At 39.8% G+C, this 22,750-nt stretch overlaps 1 long non-coding RNA gene across 1 annotated transcript in view; it reads left to right on the top strand.

Moving 5' to 3' along the window:
* The window catches only part of LOC121827916 (uncharacterized), an 84,059-nt gene that overhangs the window by 29,212 nt on the left and 32,097 nt on the right, over positions 1-22,750 (top strand). Inside the window, exon 2 of the long non-coding RNA XR_013052164.1 lies at positions 6,036-6,224. This is a non-coding gene — a long non-coding RNA (uncharacterized LOC121827916). The remainder of the gene's footprint in view (positions 1-6,035; positions 6,225-22,750) is intronic.

Below are 22,750 nucleotides of genomic sequence, written 5' to 3'. Positions count from 1 at the left end.
CACTGAATAGGCTGGATCCAAAAAAAAAAAGTCCCCTCGCCACATAATAATCAAAATACTAAACACACAGAACAAAGAAAAAATATTAAGAGCCGCAAAGGAAAAAGACCAAGTAACATATAAAGGCAAACCCATCAGAATAACACCAGGCTTCTCAATAGAGACTATGAAAGCTAGAAGATCATGGACAAATCTTATGCAGACACCAAGAAACCACGGATGCCAACGCAGACTATTATACCCAGCAAAACTCTCAATCACCATAGGCAGAGTAAACAAAATATGTCAGGATAAAACCAGATTTAATTAATACCTGTCCACAAACCCAGCCCTACAGAAAGCACTAGAAGGGAAAATCCAACCCAAAGAAGCTAAACACATCCATGAAAAATCAAGCAATAGATAATCCCACACCAACGTACATCAAAGAAGGACAACACAACACAACCACAAAAAATAACAGGAATTAACAATCACTGGTCATTAATATCCATCAATATCAATGGTCTCAACTCACCTATAAAAAGACACAGGCTAACAGAATGGATAAGAAAACAGGACCCATCCATCTGCTGCATACAAGAAACACACCTTAACTTCAAAGACAGACACTACCTCCGAGGAAAGGGCTGGGAAAAGGCTTTCAAAGCAAATGGACATAAGAAACAAGCTGATGTAGCTATCCTAATATCTAATAAAATAGACTTCAAACTAAAATCAATCAAAAGAGATCAGGATGGACATTGCATATTTATCATGGGAAAAATCCACCAAGATGAAGTCTCGATTCTAAACATTTATGCTCCAAATACAAAAGCACCCACATTCATAAAAGAAACACTACTAAAGTTTAAAATGCGCATCAAACCCCACACATTAGTAGTGGAAGATTTTAACACACCACTCTCACAAAAAGACAGATCTACCAGACTGAAAATTAACAAAGAAATAAAGGACCTGACAGATGTTATGACTCAAATGGACTTAATAGATATCTACAGAACATTCCATCCTAACACATGCTTGGCCACAAAACAAATCTCAACAGATTCAAAATATTGGAATAACCTCCTGTATCTTATCAGACCACCATGCCTTAAAGTTAGACCTCAACAACAACAAAAATTATAGAAAACCCACAAACTCATGGAAACTGAATAACGCCCACCTGAAACATCAATGGGTCAAGGAATAAATAAAGAAAGAAATTAAAGATTTCCTAGAATTCAATGAAAATGAAAGGACAACATACCCAAACTTATGGGACACTATGAAAGCAGTGCTAAGAGGAAAATTCATAGCTCTAAATGCACACATAAAGAAGATGGAGCAAAAACTGGAGTGATCTCTACTAGCAACTTAGTAGTACACCTGAAAGCTCTAGAACATCAGTTCTTAATCTGTGGGTTGTTACTATCCTACATATCAGATATTTGCATCATAGTTCATAACAGTAGAAAAATTACAGTTATGAAGTAGCAACGAAATAATTTTATACTTGGGGGTCATCACAACATGGAGATTTTTGGGTTACATCATTAGGAAGGGTGAGAACCAGTGCTCTAGAACAAAAAGAAGTTACAACCAAAAGGAATAATCAAACTCAGGGTTGAAAGCAATAAAACAGAAACAAAGAGAACCATACAAAGAATCAATGAAACAAAGAACTTGTTCTTTGAGAAAATCTATAAGATCGACAAACCTTTATTCAAATTAGAAGGTGGAAAGAGACTATCCAAATTAACAAGACCAGAAGTAAAAAGAAAAACATAACAGACACTGAGGAAACTGGGAGAATTGTAAGGGCATCCTAAAAAAAATAAAAAATAAATAAAAAAAAAAAAAAAAAAAACCTTGTGTTTCACCAAATAGGAAAACCTACAAAGAAATGAATAATTTTCCTCAGTAGGTACTACTTACCAAGTTGAATCAAGATCAGATAAGGAATTTAAACAGACCTATAAGCCCCAGTGAAATAGAAGCAGTCATTAAATCTGTTCCAACACTCTCCTCCTAAAAAAGCCCAGGAACAGATGATTTTAACAAAATTCTTTCAAAGAAGAGTTCATGTCAATATTCCTCAAATAATTCCACAAAATAAAAACAGGAGGGACATTGTCCATTTCATTTTAGGAGGCCACAGTTACCCTGATACCCAAACCACATAAAGACTCCACAAAGAAGGAGAGTTACAGACCAATTTCCCTTATAGATGCAAAAGACTCTATAATAAAATGCTTGCAAACCAAATCCAAGACACATCAAAAGATCATCCACTGTGATCAAGTAGGCTTCATCCCAGAGTCCCAGGGATGGTTCAATATATGAAACATTAATAAATGTAATCCACCAGATAAACAAACTGAAAGAAAAACTACACTGTCACCTCATAAGATGGAGAAAAGGCCTTTGACAAGATCCAATACCCTTCATGATAAAAGTGCTGGAGAGATTAGAGATATAAGGGATATACCTAAACATAATAAAGGCAGATTATAGCAAGCCTACAGCCAACATCAAATTAAATGGAGAGGAACTCAAAGCAATTCCACTAAAATTCAGAACAAGACAAAATTATCTACTGTCTACACACCTATTCAGTAGAGTGGTTGAAGTTTTAGCTAGAGCAATAATACAACTGAGGGAGATCAAGGGCATATAAATTGGAAAGGAAGAAGTCAAAGTATCATTATTTGCAGATGACATGACACTATACATATACATAAGTGACCCCAAAATTCCACTGTGTAATTCCAACAACTGATAAACACTTTCAGCAAAATGACTCGATAAAACAATTAACACACAACATCCAGTAGTCCTTCTATATACAAATGACAAACAGACTTAGAAAGTAAAGGGAAACAACACCTTTCACAATGGCTTCAAATAATATAAATATCTTGGGGTAACTCTAACCAAGCAAGTGAAAGCCTTGTACAAGAAAAACTTCAACTCTTTGAACAAAGAAATTGGAGACGATATCAGAGGAGGGAAAGACCTATCATGCTGGTGAATGAATAGGATTAGCATAGTAAAAGCGGCCATCCTTCCAAAAGAAGCCAGAAATACACAATGGAAAAACAGGACAGCATCTGTAACAAATGGTGCTGGTCAAATTGGATGGCTGAATGCAGAAGAGTGCAAACAGATCCACACTTATCACCCTGCACAAAGCTCACTCCAAATGGATCAAAGACCTCAACATAAAACCAGATATACTGAACCTAATAGAAGAGAAAGTGGGGAACAGCCTTGAGCTCATTGACACAGGTGATGGCTTCCTGTGCAGAACAAGAATAGCATAGGCATCAAGATCATCAACAATTAATAAATGGGACCTCACATAATGGAAAGGCCTTTGCAAGGCAAAGAACACAATCATTTGGACAAAGTGGGTGGCAGCGTGCAGAATAGGAAAGATTTTTACCAACTCCACATCTAATAAAGGACTAATATCCACAGTATATAAAGATTTCAAGATATTAGATATAAAAAACACATAATCCAATTTAAAAATAAGATATCGATCGACACAGAGAATTCTCAATAGAGCAAACTCAAATGGCTGAGAAACACTTAAAGAAATGTTCAACACCCTAGCCATCAGGGGGAATGTAAATCAAAATGACTTTGAGATTCCATCTTACACCTCTCAGAATGGCTAAGATCAATAACACAAGGGACAGCACATGCTGCTGAGGAAGTGGAGTAAGGGGAACAATCCTCCATTTCTGGTGGGAGTGTAAACTTATACAGCCACTATGGAAATCAATGTGGCAGTTCCTCAGAAAGTTAGCAATTGATATACTTTAAGACACAGCAATATCACTCTCGAGCATTACCCACTGGACATTTAATTCCACCACAAAAACACTTGTTCAACCATGTTCATTTCTGCCTCATTCAGTATAGCCAGAATTGGAAACAACCTACATGTTCCTCAACAAAAGGATAAAGAAAATGTGTCACATTTATACAATGAAGTATTATCTAGCTGCTTTTAAAAGAAATGACAACATGGAATTTGCAGGCAAATGGATGGAACTAGAAAAAAATCCTGCGTGAGGAAACCCAGACCAAGACAGATAAACAAGGTGTGTATTCACTTATATGTGGATATTAGCCATTAAGTAAATGATAACCACGCTACCATCCATAGACCCTGAAAGGTTAGGCATAGACAAAGGGACTAGGAGGGATACATAGATCTCCCTGGGAGGGGAAATAAAATAGATTTCATGGGTGTACTAGGGGCATCAGAGGGGACAGGAATGAGAGGATCAGGTAGGGAAGAGAGGTGGGTTGGAGAGAGAGAATGTGGGGAGAAACCACTAGAATTGAGGAGCATTGAGTGGTGGTGTGGATACCTAGTGCTGTGGAAACTTCCTAAACTATGTGAAGGTGATCCTAATAAAGTCTCCAAGTAATGAGAGAGACATAGTCCCAACTGGCCATCTCTTGTCACTAAATGAAGCTTCTAGTACCGGGACTGGGTTACATTCTATTGAGTTGTTGGCCAAAGGGGCCTATGGAAACTCACAAACAACCTAAGACTATTGCCAAGACAAGAGGTTGCTCTCCACAAACTGACAGCAGAGGCCCCATTTCTGAAGAGAACACCCACAGAATTCAATGAACTTGGAGACATTGAGCTGGTGCCCACGTATAGAACATTCACCCCCATTTTCTTGTGTCTTTGGTATAAGAAGGTATTCTGTGGGCTCCCAGAAGAGAAATGCATACACGAACCCAACCACAAAACCTTTGATGAACAAAGCTGTCCTGCCTGCAAGACATGCTAGGGCTCAACAGTGGCACATTGTGGGAGTAACTATCCAAGGTCTGGGTGAATATGCAACAGTGTTTGGGAGACCCAGAACCAGACACTAGATGGCCCAGAGACATAGGATATAACCAAATGCTATGGGTCCAAAAAAATTAACAATAAAATGACTCCTAGCGATATTCTGCTACACTCATAGATCAGTGCCTTCCTTATTCAGCCATCATCAGAGAAGCTTTCTCCGGCAGCTGACAGGAACAAATTCAAAGATGCACAGCCAGACATTTCAGCAGACAGAAATCTTGGAACATACCAATCTAAATGGAATGTCTTGTTCAATCCCTCCCCTCAGAGTTCAGGAAACCCCCAGGGAAAGGAAACAGAGAGTGAGAGAAAATAAAGAAAAGAGACAGAGGAGACAGAGGACACCAGGAAAACAAGGCCCTCTGAATCAACTGAGCAAAGCTCATCTAAACTCAGACTGAGACAGGCCTGTTTGGGTTTGCACCAGGTCCTCTGGGCATATATTATAAAATTCAGTTTAGTGTTTTTATGGGATCCTGAGTGTGTAGATGAGTGGATCTCTGATTCTAGTGCCTTCTCTTGGGATCTTTTCCTTCTGCAGGTTTGCAATGTACATCTTCGATGTGATGGTTTTTGTTTTATCTTATGTTTTATTTTGTCATGCTTGGTTGTTATCTCTTAGAAGCCTGTTCTCTAATGAGAGGCAGAAATAGGGTAGATCTTGAGAGGAGCAGTTGGTGGGGAGAGAAAATGGGAAAAGTAGATAGAGGGAAAACTGTAACCAGTGTATATTGATTTTTGAAGGAGAAAAAAGAAAAATTAAAAAGCAGAAGTCTAACAGGAAAAGCAACTCCATTGATGGGTTTGATGCAATCGGAAAAAGAACTGATGGATTATGTTGATCGTTACACTCTCTAAAGTAGAGACACTGTCTTTTTGTCTTTTGAGGACTTTGCATGGAAATTACTGCATTGGCCTTAAAGACATCTTGAAAATCCAGATATAAGAATATCTGTTACTTATTGTTGGGAGCAGCAGCAGAAAACTGGTTTTACACTTAGCACATTTAGTTCTCTGTAAAGATACTTTGTTCTCCTTTGTCAGGCATTTAATCACAATTAAGACAAATGTTTTCTCTCATTATAAAAGGTTTTCCCATGCAGGCTCCACAGCCATTGATCTAACTTTCCTGAGTTGCCACTTGTTTGGTTTGGTGTCTCTGCAGGTTTCCCCATCATGATCCTGATGCACTTGCTCATAGAATCCCTCTTCTCTCTCCCCAACTGGACTCCTGGAGCTCTGCTGGTGTTTGCCTGTGGATCTCTTAATCTGCCTTCATCAGCCATTGGAGAAAAGCTCTGGGATGACAGAGTATTTACTGATCTGATCACTGGGGCAAGCCAGTTCAGTTCAGGTACCTCTAAACTATTTCTAGTGGTCTAAGCTGGGGTCATCTTTGGGGGTTCCTGACAACTTCCCAAGCACTGGGTTTCTCTCTATCCCCATGATATCACCCTCCATCATGGTATCTTTCTCATTGCTTTCCCACTCCATCCCTTTTCCAGCTCGACCACCGCATTCACTTATGTTCTCATGCCCCATGCCCGACCCTCCATTGCCCATCCATCACCCCCATGTCACACTTGGAGATCTTCCTCTTCCCAGGGCGATCCATGCATCCCTCTTTGAGTCTTCCTTGTTAGCTAGCTTCTCTGGAGTTATGGATTGTTGTCTGGTTATCCTTTGCTTTATTTCTAGTATCCACTTATGAGTGGGTACATACCATGTTTGACAATGGTGGAGCTTGACTTGCTGCGGGGGCCCGTGGTGGTAGAATCAGAATTCATCCCTAGTGCATGAGGGGGCTTTGTGGAGCCCACTATCTATGATGAGACACTTTGTGCAGCCTTAAGGCGGGGGAAGGGGTTGGACTTACCACTACTGGATGTGCCTCTCCCTGGGAGGCCTTCCTTCTTTTGGAGGGAACCAGGGATGGATTGGGGGGAAGGGTGGGGAAGTGGGAAGAGAGAAGAGGGGGGATCTCAGATTGGTATGTAAAATGGAAAAAAAAATTCTTAATGAAAAAAGGTATTCCTGAAGAGTGAACAACAGAAAGTGGGATTCTTGCTCTGTTTCTCTTTCTCAATATTAAAGAAAATGTTGCCAGATTAAAAAAAAAATTCCCCTCATAATAAAATAAGAAAGATGAATTTGCTCTAGTTTAGACGTTTTAAATACCTCTACAAAATCCTCCGGACCAGCATGCTCCCTTAGTACAAGATTCCCCAGAAGGACTGTAGCCATGGTGTATAGGATGGTTCAGGCAAAGCAGCTGGAACAGACTCAGTAAACATGGTCCTAGTCCTGCCTGGATCCCGCAGGATGAGCCTGCCCTCTAGTGTCTGGGAGAGGAAGCACAAGTGGGTCTCACCTACAGAGAAGGGCATAAAAGCTTCATTTTACATCAGAGCCCCACTGGCATGTAGGAAGTGATCAGGATTGAAGGTGTCTGGGTTTTCAAAGTACTGTGGGTCATAGAGAGCTGCACTCAGGATGGGGTACACTTCAGTGTTCTAGGAGACATTATGAGACACAAAGATATTAGCATACCCTGACTCCCATCTGCAGTGAGTCCCTGAGAAACAGAATGTAGGAAACCACAAACAGGCTGAGGTTGGTAATGAGGAGAGTGGAGGATGATCATGGAGTAGAGATGTGGAATGGCAGCTGGTCTCACCTTGTGTAGCAGGTACCCTCAGAACAAAGTGTCTTTGGTGACTTTGTGTGGGATACCAATTGGGTCTAGATCTGAAAATCTCTGAATCTCATGGATGACAGCCTCAGTGTAAGGCATTTTGGTGAGGTCATCAAGGGTTGGTAGGCAGTGTGAGCTGATCACCTGACTGATCTCCTTTTGGACTTTCTCTGCACAGAAAAGGGAGACAACAGACAGTGCCCTCCCTCCTTTCATGGAGGCAATGCAGTGTGACCCTGTTTTTTGCCAGCTAATAGCCTAGGAACAGTGCAGAGCAAGGAGACTCTGCTGAGAAAGACACAGTGCACTCTTGGGCATGCACACCTGTGCTTCCCTCAGGCACCTGTTTCTCCAGCCACACTTAGATCTATAGTAGAGTCTCTCTCAAAAGCTCCAAACTTGCTCCTGAAAGAGAGAAATAGAAAACTTACAGCAAAGGACTTTTTCATCTGTCAATCTGGAGTAAGGGCTGGAGGGGGAGAGGGTAAGAATTCTCTGCTTTTGAAATATAGTGTTATGAATTGTGTTCCTCCATATAACACACACACACAAATTACAAACACACAAAGACAGACAGAGACACACAATCAGACATCTACGCATTTAATTTATGTTAAAAATCTGGGGTGGAGAGATGGCACATTGTTTAAGAGCACCGGTCGCTCTCTTAGAGGACACAGGTTCAATTTCAACCACTCACATAGTGACTCTCACTGTCTGTGACTCCAGGTCCAGGAAATCCAACATCATCACACAGACATAGATGCAGGAAAAAAATGACAATGTACATTAATAAAATAAATTTAAAAATCCAGGCTGAGAATTTAAGGCTATATATCCTCAGAAATAAATTAATCTAAATATAATTGAATACAAATTATGAATACATTGGTGAGTCTGTTGGCTGATACAATTGTTCAACCAGCAAATGCACTTGACCTGCATCCTGACAGCCTGACTTTGACATCCAGAACTCATGTGAAGGTGTAGGAGAGACCCAAATACACAGAGTTGTGTAGATGTAACCAACCATCTTATTAATTAAGAAACACAGAACCAATGCAAAGAAGGAAGCCAAGAGGTCAGAGCTAAGAGCTAAAACCTTACACTTCCTCCTGCAGTGGTCCTACATCTTGAAAGAGAGCTACTTCCTGTGTGTTTGTCTTTAAATAGTCTTTCTGTTCTGCCTTCTCATTGGTTGTAAACCCAACCACATGACCACCTCGTCACTGCCTGTCTGTACAGACCTCCAGGTCTTCTATGGTTGGTATTGAGATTAAAGGCCTGTGTCTCCAATGCTGGATGTATCCCTGAACACACAGAGATCTACCGAGTTCTGCCTACCAAGTGCTAGGATTAAAGGTGTACCCCAAGACCGCCCAGGTTTCCTATGGCTTGCTAATAGCTCTGACCCCCGGGCAACTTTATTTATTAACATATAAATAACATTTTAGTATAAAATAAAATATCACCATATTTCCCCTTTTCTATTTTAATAAAAAGAAAAAAGGAAAAAACTTATAACCTACATAAGAAAAACTATATACAAAAGCACAATAACTATATACAATATATACAAGTAATAAATACCTAAGCAATGTCTAGTCCATTTGTATTTGACAAATTCAGAGAAAATAATTCCATTATCTATCCTAATTTGGTAAGTCCAAAATGTATCTAATTCACTTTCTATCCTAATTAATCTCCAACTATAACTAACTAATCTTCAACTCCCTCAGAGATCCAAGAAGGAAATAATATTAGCTAACAAAAATAAAAGCAGGAAGTACATGCAAGCAACTTCAAAAAATTGTGAGTTGACAGAAACAACCAGCTGCCTGGACAGTCATCTGAGGTTTCTCCGCAGTGTTGGGGCATCATCTTCAGCCTATAGGCTTAGCATATCTGACAGACTCATTTGTGAAGTAGGATGTACACAAGGTCAATAGTTCAATCTCACATTGGGTGAGAGCAGTCCATGTACCAGAAACACCTGAATTCCACTAGTGTCATGTCATGATTCAGGATTTTAAATTCTGGAAATTGTTGATGTTTATTGAATTCAGCTATCCATTCTTCTTGGCTATGTGTGCATGTAGCTTCATCTCAGCATCCCGTTCTTCTACACATCCCTCTATTAAATGCCATTCTACTATTGAGAGGCATGAGCTTAGTTACTCTTCAAGAATAACTGTTTCAGCTGCTGTTCCATTGCACATCAGAAGCCATTGGCCCACTGCCTGTTCAGCTGCCTTCGAAGAAAAGGGCACTGTACCTTTTCCAGATTGCGAAGGTCACTTCAGGGATGGTGCCATATTGTCCTGACCTCAGAAGATGCCATTTGATAAAGCCATAACCACACTTGTTTTGACAAGAATCAGTAGTCCTTTGTTTTGTGTCCTGTCTGTCCTGTTTGTCAGAAGTTGATTCGAGGATACTTTGTTGTCCAGTGGCTAACTTTTGCCACAATGAAAGTTAACTCCAATTGCAGTTTTTTCAATGCCCATATTGTCTCTGAAGTAGATTGGTACTGCCAGGAGCCAACATGTCTCATAGTCATAACAAAAAAGAAAAATTTTTAAGTTATCAAAACATTTTAAATGCCATATTCTATAGATCTCTGAAGGGTTTGAAGATGACCTGTCTATCTAAAATATACCTGCTCAATCTTGAAAACATACCAAATATGACTACAAGTTCTATTATAATGTCTAACTACTAACTTTCATTTCTTTATATCCTAATAGTTGGTAATAATAACATTCAAGGATCAGAAAATTGCATTACATTGTTAAATGAATGGTATAAGTACAATTAGAAATATACATAATAGCATTTTCTACAATATCAATTTCAATATATATAATTTGTATAAAATATAAAACAATCCAATCCAATGTAAAGTATATAAAACTAGGAATTGTTTTTTTCTTTTCGTTTCTTTTAAACAAGAACCTTAAATCTAATCTCCTTTTCTTAGCCCTTCTCCTAACCCTTGACAACAACTTGTAATCAACCCCTCAATCAATGAAAATTATTCCAGACCCAAAATCCATTACAAGACCACAAACACACACACACACAAACACACACAAACACACACACACACACACACACACACACACACACACACACACACACACCACACCACACCACCTCCTTGGGAATGTGGGTGTCATATTCTTAAAATTGCTTCCTGCTGGGTATGGGCAAAGATATCTTTATCCTGAAAAGAAAAAAATTTAGGTTGTCAAATTCTAGGAAAGGTAACTATATCCTTTGTTAGCCAGTCTGTGTATAATACTAAAGTTCAGGGTTTATCTCAAATCCTTATTCAAGTAGCCTTTGAGACTGGATCATCTCAGCTAGCCCTCTCAAAATTGCTCTGAGCACTTTGTAGTTCAAAGCTGATCTGTAGATGATGTTTGTCAGCTTAGTGATATTATTATTGTCCACGTGGAATTGTTGTTGTTGTGGGGCCCTATCTTCTTCCTGGAAACTTCAGTTGATGTTAGGCCTGGCCGTGATTTCCTGTAGAAAACTGATAAGAGACTCGAACACAAAGACATATGTATGCAGCTAATTGAAGCCTTTTTTTTCTTTCTGAAATTAGTTATTACTTTTATATGACCATTCATATCTTAACAAAGTTTAAAATGTATATATATACATATATATATATATTAATCTTGTAAATTTTGATATAAAATTCATACTTTAAGAAAAGTTTAAAGAATCAGAATAGAATCAAAGAGTTGAGATTAGTAATAGAATAGTCCCTTAATTAATTTGGCTTTTCTCCTATCCCATAGCAGAAGATGGTTCTTTTCTTCTGGCATGATACAGGGAATTTGCATTTTCCTTTTAACAACATGCTTGAGTTTAAAGAAGGAGAGAGCCATTCTCCACCTCCAAAGTCAGCTTTAAATTTTAATTGAACTGGGACTATTAGAAGACCAATAGTGTTAAATCTTTAGAGAAAAGCAGAAACAAAGATTTAGGAAGACATAAAATTTTTTAGATAATATACCCATATGCCATTTCACTCTGTTTCCTGGGATAGATTACTTGTCCCTTTTCTTCAGTTGTCTCATTTGTCCAGTGTTCTTCAGATTCCTTAACCTTCATTCTCCTAAAAGACAAAAACAAAAACCTTTCCCCAAAATTTTTTGGGGATGTCCTTTTTGGCAAGTTATTATCTGATTTAATGAAAAGGCATGTGTTACTGGTATAAGTTAGTTTAAATTGGATATTCATGCTGGTTGATGAACTATCACCTCCTCTAATTAAGAAGTCTCTCTTGTTCAAATTGAACCTTTATCAATTTTGATGGAACCCACAGCTTATCTTTTCCTGTACAAACAAAAATAAAACCTCGTCCCCAATGTAACACATATCCTGGTTTCCATTATGAGGTCACCACATCCTTAAATTATATAGGCTGATTTAATTCTGCAGTTTTTTTTATTATCCAATGTCTCTCTGCAGCTGTTATTCCTTTCTCATTAGCACTGAGATAATTCAAAGTTAATAAAGCATTATGTAGTCTATTTCTGGGGGGTTTTGTTACCCCTTTCTGTTTATTTAGCATATCCTTTAGAGTTCTGTTTGATCTTTCTATAAATGCTTGACCTGTAGGATTATGTGGTATGCCTGTAATATGCTTTATATTGTAATAAGCAAAAAACTGTTTCATTTTAACTGAGACATATGCTGGAGCATTGTCAGTTTTGATTTGTGCAGGTATACCCATGAGAGCCATAACTTCTAGCAAATGAGTGATTATAGAATCAGCTTTTTCAGAACTCAAAGCAGTTGCCCATTGAAATCCTGAATAAGTATCGATGGTGTGGTGTACATATTTCAATTTTCCAAATTCTGCAAAATGAAACACATCCATCAACCAGATTTCATTCCTCTGGGTACCCTTTGGGTTATATCCTGCTGGTAATGGCATTTGATTGTAGAAGGAACAAGTAGGACATTTCTTTACTATTTCTTTGGCTTGTTGCCAGGTTATAGAAAAATCCTTTTTTAAACCTTTACTATTGACATGATGTTTTTTATGAAATTCTGAGGCCTCCAGCACATTTCCTATCAATAATTTATCAATCTCATCATGGCCTTGTGCTAGAGGGCCTGGCAGACCAGCATGGGATCAAATGTGAGTTATATATAAAGGATGATTCCTTTTCCTGATTGTATCTTGTAATTGAATGAATAGTGAAGTTAATTCTGAAGCATCAGGGATAAATTCTGCAGTCTCAATATGTAATACTACTGCATACTGAGAGTCAGTTACTACGTTGAGAGGTTCTGAGAAATCCATTAATACCAACAGAATAGCATGCAATTCTGATTTTTGATCTGAATTATAAGGACTTTGAACCACTTTACTTAAATTTTTGGATTTGTAACCTGCCTTTCCTTGTTTGTTGGCATCTTCATAAAATGTATGAACGCCAGATATGGGTTTTTCCCATACAATTCGAGGCAAGATCCAATCAGCTCTCTTTATAAGATCAATTCTATTGCTTTTGGGATATTTGCTGTTAATTTCTCCCAATAAATTACTGCAAGCTTTTTGCCAAGGTTCACTTTCTATCCATAATTTTTCAGTGTCCTCCTTAGTTAAAGGTACGACAATTTCTGCTGGGTCTATTCCTACTAATTGAAGAAGTCTCAATTTTCCTTTCCAAATCAAGTCAGAGATTTTTTCCACATAAGTTTTTAATTTTTTATTTGGTTTATTCGGTAAAAATATCTATTCCAATATAATATCTTCTCTCTGCATTAATATTCCTTTAGGATAATGCCTAGAAGGTAAAATAACCAAAATGCAATCCAGCTTTGAATCAATATGATCTACGTGCCTTTTATGTACTTTCTTTTCTACCAAGGCCAATTCTTTCTCAACTTCAGGTGATAATTCCCTTGGACTATTGAAGTCCTTGTCACCTTCTAAGGTTTTGAAGAAATTGTTCAGTTCATCATTTTTTACCGCAACAATAGTTCTTAGATGAGAAATGACTCCAAATATTCTTTGAAAGTCATTAAGAGTCTGTAGTCGATCTCTCCTAATTTGCACCTTTTGGGGTCTAATTTTTTGTAGCTCTATTTTATATCCAAAATAATAAATAGAATCTCCTGTTCGTATCTTTTCATGAGCAATTTGTTATCCCCAGCAAGGCAAAATTTTCTTTATTTCTTCAAACATTCTTTCTAAAGTATCTTCATTTGAGTCAGCTAGTAAAATATCATCCATATAAGGATAAATTATATATTTAGGAATTTTTTTACATACCCCTTCCAATGGCTGTTATACAAAACATTGGCACAGAGTTGGGCTATACAACATTCCCTGTGGGAGGACCCTCCATTGAAATTTTTTAACAGGTTGAAAATTATTATAAGTAGGCACTGTGAAAGCAAATCTTTCTCTGTCTTTTTCTTGTAAGGGTATTGAAAAGAAACAGTCTTTTAAATCAGTAACTATGAGAGGCCATCCTTTTGGTAACAGAGTAGGCAAAGGGATTCCAGATTGTAGAGAGCCCATTGGCTGAATTACTTTGTTAATTGCTCTAAGGTCTGTTACCATTCGCCATTTACCAGATTTCTTTTTAATAACAAATACAGGAGAATTCAAGGGCTGGTTGATTCTTCAATATGCTGAGCATTTAACTGTTCTTCTACCAGCTCTTCTAAAGTCTGGAGTTTCTCTGTTGTTAAAGACCATTGCTGAACCCATGCAGGTTTTTCTGTTGACCATTTTAAAGGAAGAGCTGTTGGTGTTTTTGGAAGATTATCAGTTGTTGTGCTCTGTTCTTGTATAACATGGATGGCTGGTGACCACTCATTAGAACAATATCTTCTAATATTTCTATCAGAAACAGAGTTGTCTTCACACCTCCACAAACGAGCTGTGGCAGGCACACTCACAGTAACACCAAATCATTTGTAAATTTTTAGAATGTGAGTGTGTAAGTCAACCAAGCAATGGATGATTCAGTTATGAAAGGAAAGATTGCTGAGAGAATTAAATGAGCCAACTAAACACTGGATGTATATATTCCACTTTTCACTAATTACATTAATGTATTAATGAATCAATAAATGGTTCATACACAAATAAATCAGTGAACACAGCTAGCCAATAATCAAGTGAATGTATAATGCCAGTTTTCACTCATTATATTAAACAATTAATAAATCAGTAAATGGTTCATAAATAAATCAATGAATACAACTAACCAATAATCAAGCAAATGTTAGATTTAACAAAAGAACATGAATGAATGAATGAATGAATGAATGAATGAATGAATGAATGAGTAAATATAGGAATATATAGGTAGGTGTATTGAATGATAAATAAATCATAGATAATCAAGTGAGTTATTGAACAAATACATGCAGGAGTAGATGGACACATGCAGGATATAATCGAAGGTGAGTTGGAAGGATTAAGGAATGAAAAGATTTGTGTATGAATAGACCAATGAAACAATGGCAGATGCCTCACTCATAAAACTCATGAGTTGATTAATCAAAATAAATGAATGGAATATTTGTCATTGGTTGGGTGAAGCAGACTCTAGGATTAATAATCCATGGATATAGAAAAGATGGGCAGATGACTACATGAGTAGGTGAAGAGGTGTATAGCTGGATGGATAGAAAAACAGATAAATGTGTGGGTGGATACTAGATAAATGGGCAAATAAATAGCATGAGTAAATGGGTGAAGAGGTGGATGGACAGGAATTTGAGTGAATGGATTAATGTAAAGACATAAGGAAAGAAGGAGGGAAGGATGGATGGATGGATGGATGGATGGATGAATGGATGGATGGATGGATGGAAGGATGGATGGATGAGTAGATGTATGGAAGGGCAGAAAGAAGGAAGGACAGATGGATGAATGGATGGATGGATGGATGGATGGATGGATGGATGGATGATGGATGGAAAGATGGATGAACTTTTAAATGACAGCAGAAAATGGGCCAGCTGAGTGTTCATTCACACACTACCCACAGCACTGACCTACTTTAGAAATAGGTTAAAGTCTTTAGAGCTCCTGATGTAAGAGGCCCATGTCTCTTTCATCCACACAAACCTCCACACTGAAAAGTGAGCTAGAAGATTGCTCAACAGGCAGCCTGTGGCACACCTGCAATATGAGGGTATTTGAACAGGATCATAATCATCACTGTGTTATGACTGCCATGAGCAACATGAACTAGGAAGGTGCCCTTAGCTACATTATAATCTCTTCTTAAGCTCAGGTTTTAGGTGGAAACTCTTGACCCATGTTGGGTGCCATTTGTAGCCATAAGTTTTCTTGTGTCCCTCCCAGCCCCACAGCCACTCAGACACAAGTAAACACACACAGGCTGATATTATTTACAATAACTATGAACTGGATGGCCTATGGCTCAAGCTCCTTGCTAGCTAGCTCTTATATCTTAAATTAACCCATATCTATTCATCTATGTTTTGCCACCTTTTCCATGGCTTTATTGGACTGCTGGCATGTTGTTCCTTGGGTAGCAGGCTGGCTTCTCTCCTGTTTCTGTTCTCTTCTTCCTGTATCTATATGGATTTCCTGACTGGCTATAACCTGACTCAGCACAGACCAGAGCAGCTTCTTTATTAACCAGTCACAGCAACACATTCACAGTATGCAGAAAGATATCCCAGAGCAGGACATGGTCCTGGTGGGAGGTGACCATGGGCTTTTTTGTGTCCCCTGACCAGGAGTAGCAAAAAACTGGTGAGAATAGTGAGGAGGAGCAGGACACTGGACTCCATGGTCCTGGTCTGACCACAGTGGACATCACTGTACACGCCAGGAGGACATTTGATGCTAAACCTGCCTCTCTGCCCAGTTGGCAACTTTAACTGTTTCTGCCTCCTATCTTATCATTGTCTCATACTTCCTTCTTGGGCTGCTGGTGACCTGCTCACTCTCTATTCCATAGATGTTGCCAAGAACAATGAAACAGAACACAGGACAAAAGAACATTGGGAGTAATGCATCTTGATTTCTGGGGGTGAGTGTGCACTTGTCCGCTCAGTTTTGTCTGATTATTTACTCAGACATGTGTGTGTGTGTGTGTGTGTGTGTGTGTGTGTGTGTGTGTGTGTGTGTGACATGTGTGAGGGGATATATTGTGGGAGCCCGTTCTCGGGTTCTTCGTGGCTTTACCCAGCAGGTCCGAATAGAGGATGATCAGGACCACGGGCCTGAGTGCAGGTGTCTGAGATGGTCTGCACTTGGCTGTGCTAGGGGAGGAGGTCTTTTGCTCCACCCGTTGGCATCTCTATAAAAACCCTGGGCCAGAGATAGTCGAGGCCCATTGGAATAGGTTCCAGGCCCTCTCGAGGCTATCCTTTATTTTCTATCTGTTTATCTCTGCAAGATTCTCCGCTATAAATCCTTATATCTAATATTTCTTGCTGATTGCACTCAAGAAAACTCTGGGGAACTGTGGGGGTGGTGGGTAAATGCCCCACAATATATATTATGAGAATGTGCATAAGTGTGCTTTTGTGTGTTTCTCTAGATATGTGTGTGTGATGGTGCATGCATGTGTGTGTGAGGAGGTATGGGGGAGTGTATATTGGTTGGATTTTCAAGACAGGATTTCTCTGTCTAGCTCTGGCTGTCCTGGAACTGATTCCTTAGACTATACAGGCCTACAACTTAGAGCAACTCATCCTTTTGCCTCCTGAATACTGAGATTAAAGGTGTGAGGCAATGTGGCTTACAAGTACCTTACTGCGTTATGGGGCTACTCTGTGTTCTGAGTTTCATGTGTGACTTGAGTGACAGGCATAGAGTTGCATATTACTGTGTGAATCTCTCTGTGTTTGTACCTACCACAGCCCCAGTTGCCATCTCACTCTGGCCTGGGACAGCCACAGAGGGCAGAAAATGCAGAAGTACAGAGACAAGAGACATAGTGGTGGTGTGGCTCAGCAGTCAGGTGGAGAGAGGCTTCATCCTGGCAGAAGAGCAGTTGGAGCCTCTGGGTCTCTGATCACTGTGACTGGTGATCACCTCCTCCTCCTGGCTGGCTCTTAGCACCTGGAGCTCTCTGTCTTTCCCCCTGACACGTCTTTCTCTGACAGTGATTCTTGACTACATAAGGTTCAGATTTGAGTCACAGAACATCCCAAAATATTCCTTTTTTTCTTTTTTATTTATTTGTTTTTCATTTTTCTTTATTAAGAAACTTTCTACTCACTATACATACCACCCACAGATCCCACCTGCTCCCTCCTCCCACCCCCAGCCCTCCCTCCCAAGCTACCCCACATCCCCACATCCCAAAATCAAGGTCTCCCATGAGCAGTCAGCAGAGCCCGGCACACTGAGCTTAGGCAGGTCCAAGCCCCTTCCCACTGCACCAAGGCCTCACACCGCAGGCACTGCACTCCCAAAAGCCTGCCCATGCACCAGGGACAGATCCCGATCACCCTGCCTGGGTGCCCCACAAACAGTTCGAGCCAAACACCAAGAATCCAATCCATGAGAGAGAGGAGGGATTCTGCAGGTGGGGGACATCGAGATCATGATGGGAAGACATGCAGAGATGACTGGCCACACTAGTGGAAGACCATGAGCTGTAGACAAGTGGTTGTGGAGCCCCCATATGGCTGGCATCCATCTTTTACTGAGGTTAAAGAGTACACTTCTTAGTCCTGATGTGCTCTACATTCATTGTATCTCCTTTTAGACTAAAGAAGCAACAAGTCTCAAGAATTTTGAATTGAATATTTTGACTTTTGTATGATGATAAAAATATATGGTTAGATTTTGAATATTTTGAATATTTTGACTTTTGTATGATGATTTAAAATATATATTATTATATATGTTACAACAAATTGTATATGTAATTGAACTCTGCTTTAGAATATACTCTATATAGTGATAAAAATTTAAGGTTATAAAGATCTATTCAGATTAACAAAAGCTAATTCAGAGATTTACACCTAAGCACTTACGTCTCTGCCAAATGTTCAATATCAAGCTTCTAGAAAACTTAGATAAGTGGCAACATGCATTTGATAAAAAGGACATTTAATAAATAAGATACATATTCTATAATGGAGCCTCTGATCCCCAAAGAGGGTGCTATCACCAGAGTTGGGCATTTGGGCAGAGGGCCACACAGCTTGTCAAGGGCAGTGCTGGCCTCTGGGCTCCCTCAATCCCTGCTCATGGGCCACACCCCAACTCACAAGCCCCCTTTCCCTGTTCCCATTTCACCCTGGGATCTTCCCTGTCACTATTCCTCGCTGTCTCAGGAGACAGACAGCCTTAGCAGCTTGGACCAGACTTGTTCTGCTTTCACCCACAAAATGGCTATTTTGGTTTTTTTACAGAGCCCATTATCTGTGATCAGAAACTTTTATTTTGATATTTATTCTCACAGGAATGGAATGGAAAGTCCTACTCTGATGAGAGCTGCTAACATATTGTAGATGGTTGCAGAACACAAGTTAATAGTCACCTTATAAATGACCTAATTCTTTAATTTTAGTCATGCTAAGTACTAATATAATTAATTACAGGGATAAGCCTTACTTAGTCCCCTATATATGTTTTCAAAGTTAAGCTTAAAACAAATAACTAGAAAGAAACCAAATTTGTCTATTCAGATATATTTAATAGATAGTCTTCAAATGCTTCAGAGGTCTGTATAATATGACATTTAAATGTTTAGTTAAAAAGCTTTACTTGATACAGAGACTTGCCAGCTCCTGGCAGCACCTCTATTTCCTCCAAAGAAGATACAGGAGCACAGAAGAACCTCCACCAGAGCTTGTTGTAAATGTGGCAATACCAGCCACTGAACAAAAACCTGCCTTTCACGTTAACTGCTGCCAAGACCCTGTCCAGACTGTGGACAACAGGACACTGGGAAATCAACTGCCCTGAGTTGCCTGGACAAGGTAGACTGGTCCTCCCACAAGTTCCTACTCCACAGGAAAGTCGGTCGGATCTTCTGGTCCTGGGAACTGCGGACCAGACTGATGCTGCCCTAGGACCTCTACCACCAAGGGCCCTGGAGTACCCCGAGGTAGCTGTCTAGGTAGCCAGCAAGTAAGAGTCTGTCGTTTTTAATACAGTCAGAAGCTGCTTGGTCTGCAGCTTACTCAGGTAAAATTTTCTCCTCAGACTCTGATGCTGTTTGATAACTTGGATAGTGACAGCTTTGTCAGTTTAACAGCAGCAACCAAGGCTCCAGCCACCTTCCCAGTTCTCCGTGTAAAATCCAAGGCACAGGCCTCACTCTCCTAGAGCTGATATTAAGTCTAGACACAACTGGCCTCATTACTAGACTCAAAAGTGAGATAAACTCACAGATTTCAATGTAACTTTTTACCATTCCTTTATTTAAAGGAGCTTGCTTTACAGTGACTGATCTCAGCCATCTGTATCTCCTGGTGAATTAGATAGAAAGAAGGTGTTTTAAGGTGTAGAGTTTATGTGAAGCCATGGAAGCTTAAGTTGAGGATCTAAGAAAAATGTTTTAGTGTCTAAGAAGGTGCTTTAAGGTTTGTTTATGTGAAGATACGAAAGCTTGAGTGATGATAAGGAGAAAGTGATTTGAAATGTATAAAAGAATGAAACGGGTTCCAGACTTCTCTCACTTGCTGTGCTATTGTTACATGAAGATTCCAACAATTCATGGCCTTAACATTAATCAATGGGATTCTGATAAGCTATTAATCTAGCTGTGGCAGAGTACAAACTACTATACTACCACACTACAATTCTATGATGAAATTCCCTTTGGTTGCTTTCTAATGACTCAAAGGCATGTGTATATTGGCTTTCCAAAGTGTGGATTTCTGTACAGATCACAAACAGTGGGAATGTTAATGTGTCTAAAATTGATCCCTTTTCTTGTACTACCTATTCTACAGTGTGGATTTCAGACTTGGATCCACCTCAAATCATTCATATGCACTCCAGATAAGTACTGTCCCCACCTTTCCCTGCCCTTGGGACTCCCCTTCCTCAAATACCAGAACTTAAGAAAAAAAATTCTTCCCCCTAAACATAGTTTTATCTTCTACTTAAGCATCTTGCTAGGTCCAAGCATCACTGGACAATTTCAGAAACAGCCTGCTACCCTAGGACATGACCAGCATCCCAGCTTTCTCCCCTGGTCAGCAGGAAGAAGTCTCAAGAACACGATGCCCTCAATCCCACCTCATCTGTCACCCCTTCCTACCTCATTACCTTTTTATAATAAACAAAAGGGAGAAATATTAGTACTCAGGCATCTACACTAGCCTGCTCAGGGTCATGCAAAAATATGTCATCAGCTTTGCCACTATGTAGAGCTCTCCCTAGGCTCATAGATTAAATCCCCTTACAAAAAAAACAAACTCTGCCCATTTTGCTCTCCTCTTCCCACCTCTTCCTGTCTCTGGAGGCTGCCTCTGCACCCCCTTCTCTTCCTCCACTCCTCTCCCTGCCTTCCCTCCAATAAAACTCCCATGTGAGTTCTGTTGTATGGTGTAACTTTGTGGTGCCCTTGGCTCTGACCCAGCAAGGTTGTCCTCTGCCATTTTTTAACTAAACTACAACAGTATCTGCATGTAATTTGCGTAAATTTACATGTAGCTTCCTTTTCCTATTATATTCATCATTACACACAGTATTAATCTCACTGCTTGTCTCTCTCATCTATTTCTGTCACTCTGTGTCTCTCATGTCTCTGTCTCTATCTCTCACATGTGTGTCTATGCCACTCTGTTCCATTGTATCCACCTTCCTGTACTGTACCCTCTGTCTTGGTCTCATTACCCTACATTGTCCCTCTAGCTGACTCTCACATGGCTGGTGCCATCTCCAGGTTTGCCTGTACTTCTGAAACCTTTCTGTGTCTATTATTTTCTAGTCATGGTGTGACTCCTTGTGCACCTGTGTCTCTCTGGTCTCATCTCTGACTCTCTGAGAGTCTGTTCTCCTTTCATACCCTTTGTCTTGATTGCTCTTCTATTGCTCTGCTAAGACACCATGACCAGCTCAGCTGAGAGGAAAAAAAGAATTTACTGGGGCTACAGTTTCAGAGTTGAGACCATAACCATCATGTCAGGAACATGCAAGCAGATGGACAGTCATGGTGCTGAAGCAGTACCTGAGAGTTTACATCTAATCCATGTCAAGAGGCAGACAGAGAGATAACTGGGAAAGGCATGAGCTTTGGAAACCTCAAAGCCCATCCCCAGTGACACACCTCCTCCATCAATTAGAAGGCCACACCTTCTAATACTTTCCAAACATTGCTACCAACTGGGGACCAAGTATTCAAATATATGAGCCAATGGAGGTTGTTCTCATTCAAATTACCACACACCAGTTAGTATCACATCCATCTGTCCTTCCCACCCAGATGCTTTGTATCTATGTGAACTATTTCTAGTATCACATATTTTAGTTCTAATATTTTCTGTGAAATTTCCATTTTGAAATGTATCTTTGGATCTTTAACTTGTTACCCTCATCCTTATCCCTGAATGTGTCTGCACCACTCTTCTGGATCTTTAGCAATCACACTCTCCATCTCTGTGTCTTCATCATGTTGACCTCCTGCACACACACCTGGGACTCAACCCAGGTTTTCCGAAGTTCCACCAGCAGATCCAGAGGTTCCACCTTGATTTCAGCTTTCATGCTCCATTTTTGGTACAAAGTCCTTTGTGGTGGAAGACAGAACCCCTTGAGGAATCTCCAAGTCTTTTGACCACAAAAAAATAATAACAATTAAAATTATACCTACGGGTGGTGGTGGCACATGCCTTTAATCCAGCACTTGGGAGGCAAGAGGCAGGTGGATCTCTGTGAGTTCGAGGCCAGCCTGGTCTACAGAGGGAGATCCAGGAAAGGTGCAAAGCTACACGGGGAAACCCTGTCTCAAAAAACCAAATAAAGTAAAATCATACCTAATAATGGGCTTGGGAGGGATCTTCCCTCTATCTATCTTCAGGACCATTTCCCATTCACCACTTCCTGGAAGATGGATCAATGATAGCCATAAGCCCTTGGCCAGGGAAAGCCTCAGCCTGATCCACTAGGGCCTCCCATATTGCTTCATATCCACCCAGAACTAGAACATGCTGAGACCCATGTGCGCTGTGACAGTATCTCCATATTC

Source organism: Peromyscus maniculatus, chromosome 1 (assembly GCF_049852395.1).
Source record: "Peromyscus maniculatus bairdii isolate BWxNUB_F1_BW_parent chromosome 1, HU_Pman_BW_mat_3.1, whole genome shotgun sequence".
NCBI classification, from domain to species: domain Eukaryota; kingdom Metazoa; phylum Chordata; class Mammalia; order Rodentia; family Cricetidae; genus Peromyscus; species Peromyscus maniculatus.
This window is presented reverse-complemented; position numbering and strand designations above follow the sequence as displayed.